At 59.0% G+C, this 5,306-nt stretch overlaps 1 non-coding gene across 1 annotated transcript; it reads right to left on the minus strand.

Moving 5' to 3' along the window:
• Nucleotides 1-1,441: 1,441 nt before the first annotated feature.
• Nucleotides 1,442-3,256, minus strand: LOC142795536 (small subunit ribosomal RNA). Its single transcript, XR_012893101.1, has one exon. It is a non-coding gene; the product is annotated as a small subunit ribosomal RNA (ribosomal RNA).
• Between the last annotated feature and the right edge of the window lie 2,050 nt (nucleotides 3,257-5,306).

Genomic DNA, 5,306 nt, shown 5'->3' on the forward strand with positions numbered 1-5,306 from the left:
CTCATTGGCCCGCCTAACCAGAAAATGCCTGCGGTACACCCATTTGGATAAGAGTGCACGCAGATGCGGGCCTCGACGGCTACACATTTCCTCGGGCGGCCGCCTCCCGGCCTCCGTGGAGCGCGGGATGCACGGTCCCATCGACAAGCCTCTCCCGTTTTTACCGTGGCGTCGCGGTTCACCACGGCAGGCGGGTCGGTCTCCTCCGCATAAAAAGGGGGACCCCCGCTTTTTGTTCCACGAAATCGCACAAGCTTTTTTCGCATCCACGGTTTGCCACCGCACACCAAAATGCCGATCCGGCTGCCTACTTTAGCCAACAGGTGGAGCCAGGCGCGCCGTACTTGCGCGGCACTTCCCACGTCCACCGAAGTCGGTGCCAAGGACCACTTTCGGCGCCGGAGCCGCGTACGAGCCTACTCGAGGCGGAAGAACGAAGCCAGCAAGGGCCTGGCCGCAAGTGCGTTCAATTGTCGGGACGTCCAAGTCCCTCGTTCTTCCGTGCTTCCTCTTTCGGCAAGTCGTTGCGGCACCTTCCCAAAGCGCGCAGACCCGCTAATCGCGACGAGCGCGACGTGGCCGTGCCGCCTTTCCCTCGGCAGCAAGCAAAACGCCTGGCAACGTCGACGCTCCCCTAACCGCGATCTCGCACCGTGTTTCGTGTGGCGAATTCAAAAGCCGGCCGGCGCTGCTGCAACCATTACGGTCGGTACGCATACGCCGCGGAGGGCGGGACGGTCATCGGAGCGTGCGGTTCCTCCATCGAGTACTGCGCACCTCGGCCGTCGCATCGCCGTGCCATGACCGGCCGCGCGTCAACGCGAACCGGTGCCAGCGAGATCCCTCGCCTGCAAGAACCGACCGGCAGCCTCCGTCACCCGAGGACGCGGAGGCGCTTGCCGCGGACGGCGGGACGGTATGCACTGGTGCACAGCGGACCCGTCACATCGCCAGTTCCTTGACCGACCGCCGACGCTTGTGCCGTTCCTCTCGTACTTGGCAGTCGCCGCGCGATTGTCGGGTCTCGTTCTTGCACGCTCGAACGGTCGGGAGGGCACTCGGCTGGCGTTTCGGGAACGCGCAGCCTCGCCTTCTACCGACGTAACCACGACTCGCCGTTCGCGCTCCGCCGCTCCTGTTTACAGTACTAGGCGGTCCCGCAGCGGTCGGGTCGCGCATTTCGAGCGCTTCGAGCCACGGTGCAGTGGCGGGTCGAAAGCCGACCTATGAGTGCGTTGCGCCGTTTGTACCCGCGTCCGCCACCTGGCCGACCGTCCAAGGTCGCGGTGTTGGCGTCCGCTGGGCGCAACAATTTGTCACGGGGTGCCGCTCCACATTCAGGCAGCCCCGTGGGGAAAAGCCGACCCCGCGTCCAAACGGGGTCAGCGGCAGAAAGTGTCGGGCGCAGACGCAGCTGAGGCGCTCACCCTTCACAATCCGTTAATGATCCTTCCGCAGGTTCACCTACGGAAACCTTGTTACGACTTTTACTTCCTCTAAATGATCAAGTTTGGTCATCTTTCCAACAGACCGGCGCAACCGAAAGGCCGCGCCGGACATCGGTCCGAAGACCTCACTAAATCATTCAATCGGTAGTAGCGACGGGCGGTGTGTACAAAGGGCAGGGACGTAATCAACGCGAGCTTATGACTCGCGCTTACTGGGAATTCCTCGTTCAAGGGGAACAATTGCAAGCCCCTATCCCAATCACGAAAGAAGTTCCACGGGTTACCCAGTCTTTTCAGACAGGGATAAAGACACGCTGCTTCCTTCAGTGTAGCGCGCGTGCGGCCCCGGACATCTAAGGGCATCACAGACCTGTTATTGCTCTGTTTCGTGCGGCTAGGAGCCGCTTGTCCCTCTAAGAAGGTTGTAAGGTGCTGGGAACCCCGCACCTATTTAATAGGCTAGAGTCTCGTTCGTTATCGGAATTAACCAGACAAATCGCTCCACCAACTAAGAACGGCCATGCACCACCATCCACCGAATCAAGAAAGAGCTCTCAATCTGTCAATCCTCCCAGTGTCCGGGCCGGGTAAGTTTTCCCGTGTTGAGTCAAATTAAGCCGCAGGCTCCACTCCTGGTGGTGCCCTTCCGTCAATTCCTTTAAGTTTCAGCTTTGCAACCATACTTCCCCCGGAACCCAAATACTTTGGTTTCCCGGAAGCTGCCCGCCGAGTCATTTGAGTAACTCAGGCGGATCGCTGGTTGGCATCGTTTATGGTCAGAACTAGGGCGGTATCTGATCGCCTTCGAACCTCTGACTTTCGTTCTTGATCAATGAAAACATTCTTGGCAAATGCTTTCGCAGTAGTTCGTCTTGCGACGGTCCAAGAATTTCACCTCTAGCGCCGCAATACGAATGCCCCCGTCCGTCCCTCTTAATCATTACCTCGTATTCCAAAAACCAACAGAACAGAAACGAGGTCTTGTTCTATTATTCCATGCAAGTTTATTCAGGCGACTCGCCTGCGTTGAGCACTCTAATTTTTTCAAAGTAAAAGCACCGGCCATCTCGAGGCACACAATGAAGTGCACCAAGAAAGAACCGGCATGATGTTCAGTCCGAGCCGTCGCATCGGGTAGATGCACTACTCGTCTGGAACTGAGATCCAACTACGAGCTTTTTAACCGCAGCAGCTTTAGTATACGCTATTGGAGCTGGAATTACCGCGGCTGCTGGCACCAGACTTGCCCTCCAATTGATCCTCGTTAAAGGATTTAGAGTGTACTCATTTCAATTACGGGGCCTCAAAAGAGTCCCGTATTGTTATTTTTCGTCACTACCTCCCCGTGCCGGGAGTGGGTAATTTGCGCGCCTGCTGCCTTCCTTGGATGTGGTAGCCGTTTCTCAGGCTCCCTCTCCGGAATCGAACCCTGATTCTCCGTTACCCGTAACAACCATGGTAAGCAAGTAACCTACCATCGAAAGTTGATAAGGCAGACACTTGAAAGAAACGTCGCCGGCTCGTGGCCATGCGATCAGCACAAAGTTATCCAGAGTCACCACACAATACGGGCCGAAACCCGATCGATCTTGGTCTAATAAAAGCACCCGTTACCCAAAGGGCTCCAGGCTCACTGCATGTATTAGCTCTAGAATTGCCACAGTTATCCAAGTAGGAAGAAACGATCTAAGGAACCATAACTGATTTAATGAGCCATTCGCGGTTTCGCCTTATTTCGGCATGTACTTAGACATGCATGGCTTAATCTTTGAGACAAGCATATGATTACTGGCAGGATCAACCAGGTAATCGTTCGACTGCGCGTCCGTCCTCGCCTTCGGCGGGCCGGACGCAGTCTGTGTGCGGCGGAGGCCACCTTCAGGCGCCCCAACACGCTTATTTTGCACTCCGAGATGACGGCGTTCGAGCTCGCTACGGCACAACCTTCCCGAAAGACGAGTGGGAGCCGTGCGGCAAGAAGCACGTTCATGCTCGCTCTTTTTCGTTGCATCGACTCGGTCGCGCCGTGCGGGTTGCCCAAGCCCGCTGCACTGTCGGTGGACCGGCCGGAACTAGCAACGGAGCCGAGACTGCAAAGCCGCCAGACGACGGGTCACGCCCGCGTCTTCGGCGCTTTCGCATCTGAATCGCCCGAGGACGACACGGAACACACCTCGATATCGTGGTAAAACGGCACCGTCCGACAACCAGCCCCTAACGCATCAAGCGGATGAGGCTGCAGACGACTGCCGTGGATTCCCCTGGAGCAGACCCGAGGACACGCTTGACGAGGCCGAAGCCCGCCGCATATCAGACACCCGGTCGCTTTCGCGTACGCCGCTCACGAGAACCCCCACATAATAGCAGCGATAAGTACCCAGACCTCCTTGGGCACTAATACGAGCGTACTCGAGAAAATTTCACCGCGGGTGTGCCCCGAAACGTGTGGCACGTTGAGCGTGCCACAAGTCTACGTCGCTCTCAAACCCGCCGAGGTCGTAGAATTTGCGACCCTACTCACGAAATTCCCACCGAGGATACGGCCGCAAACGTACCGCACCTTGGGTAGGCCACGAGTTTGTGCAACACTACGCTGACGGCACAGCACCGAGGTCGTGCGCGCACGCACGGGAAAATTCCGCCGCGGTTTCTGCCGAAAACGTGAGGCACCACGACTCTCCGCAAGTTCGCGTCGACTGCGAAAGACCGAAGTCGTGAACGACGTGTCCGCTACTCGCCGCCGACACGCTGGACACCAAACGTACAACGACTCGACGGCGTCGTAGAGGCCCACGACGCGGTTTTCCTTAACGACGTCTCGGCGTGGCACCGACAGGTTAGAACGGCCGACCAACGTTCCCTGTCCGCCGTTCGGCTCAGTCGAAGGGCTCGGCGACTTCGGCAACGCTGCGAAGCCGCACGGTGACGCACGCCATGTCCCCATTTTTTTTTTTTTCTTTCTGCGTCTGCCGGGGTGCCCCTATAATAGCAGCGATAAGCACCCAGACCGCCGTGGGTCGCTCGCCCCGGCTGACGTGGTTTTTCGTACTCCTGCGGCGGTCGCCGTCAAGCACGTCCAAATACGCTACTTTCGTGGGCGCATTCACGCTCTTTCGCTTCGCCGGAGTGCCAGCACTCACTCTGCCAAAAACGGCGAACATCCGAGCGGCGGTTCCCACTTTTGCGTCGGCGTCGCAAACCCCGCCCCGGCAGACGAGGTTTGCCGTACTCGTGCGACGGTGGCCGGCGGGCACGTCGAAAGACGCCGATATCGTGCGCGAATTGGCGCACCTTGGCTTCACCGGAGTGCCGCCACTGACTCCTCCAAAAACGGCGAAGATCCGAGCGGCGCTTCCCACTTTCGCATCGGCGTCCCGAACTCCGCCCCGGCTGACGCGGTTTACCGTACTCGTGCGACGGTCGCCGGCGAGCACGTGGAAAGACGCCGATATCGTGCCCGAATCGGCTCCGTTCGGCTTCGCCGGAGTGCCAGCACTGGCTCGGCGAAAGACGACGAACATCCGAGCGACGGTTCTCACTATTGCGTACGCGTCGCAAACCCCGCCCCGGCAGACGCACTTTGCCGTACTCGTGCGACGGTCGCCGGCGAGCACGTAGAAAGACGCCGATATCGTGCCGGAATCGGCCCCGTTTGGCTTCGCCGGAGTGCCAGCACTCACTCGGCCACAAACGGCGAACATCCGAGCGGTGGTTCCCACTTAGCCGTCGGCGTCCCGAACTCCGCCCCGGCAGACGCGGTTGCCGAGCTCGTGCGACTAGCGACCGCGAAGCCGTCTCGCGACGCCGCTTTCGTGCGCGGCTCCCACTGCGACCTGGGTCACCCGAGGTCGACGAGCA

This window comes from Rhipicephalus microplus, unplaced genomic scaffold, assembly GCF_043290135.1.
Source record: "Rhipicephalus microplus isolate Deutch F79 unplaced genomic scaffold, USDA_Rmic scaffold_714, whole genome shotgun sequence".
Lineage (NCBI taxonomy): Eukaryota > Metazoa > Arthropoda > Arachnida > Ixodida > Ixodidae > Rhipicephalus > Rhipicephalus microplus.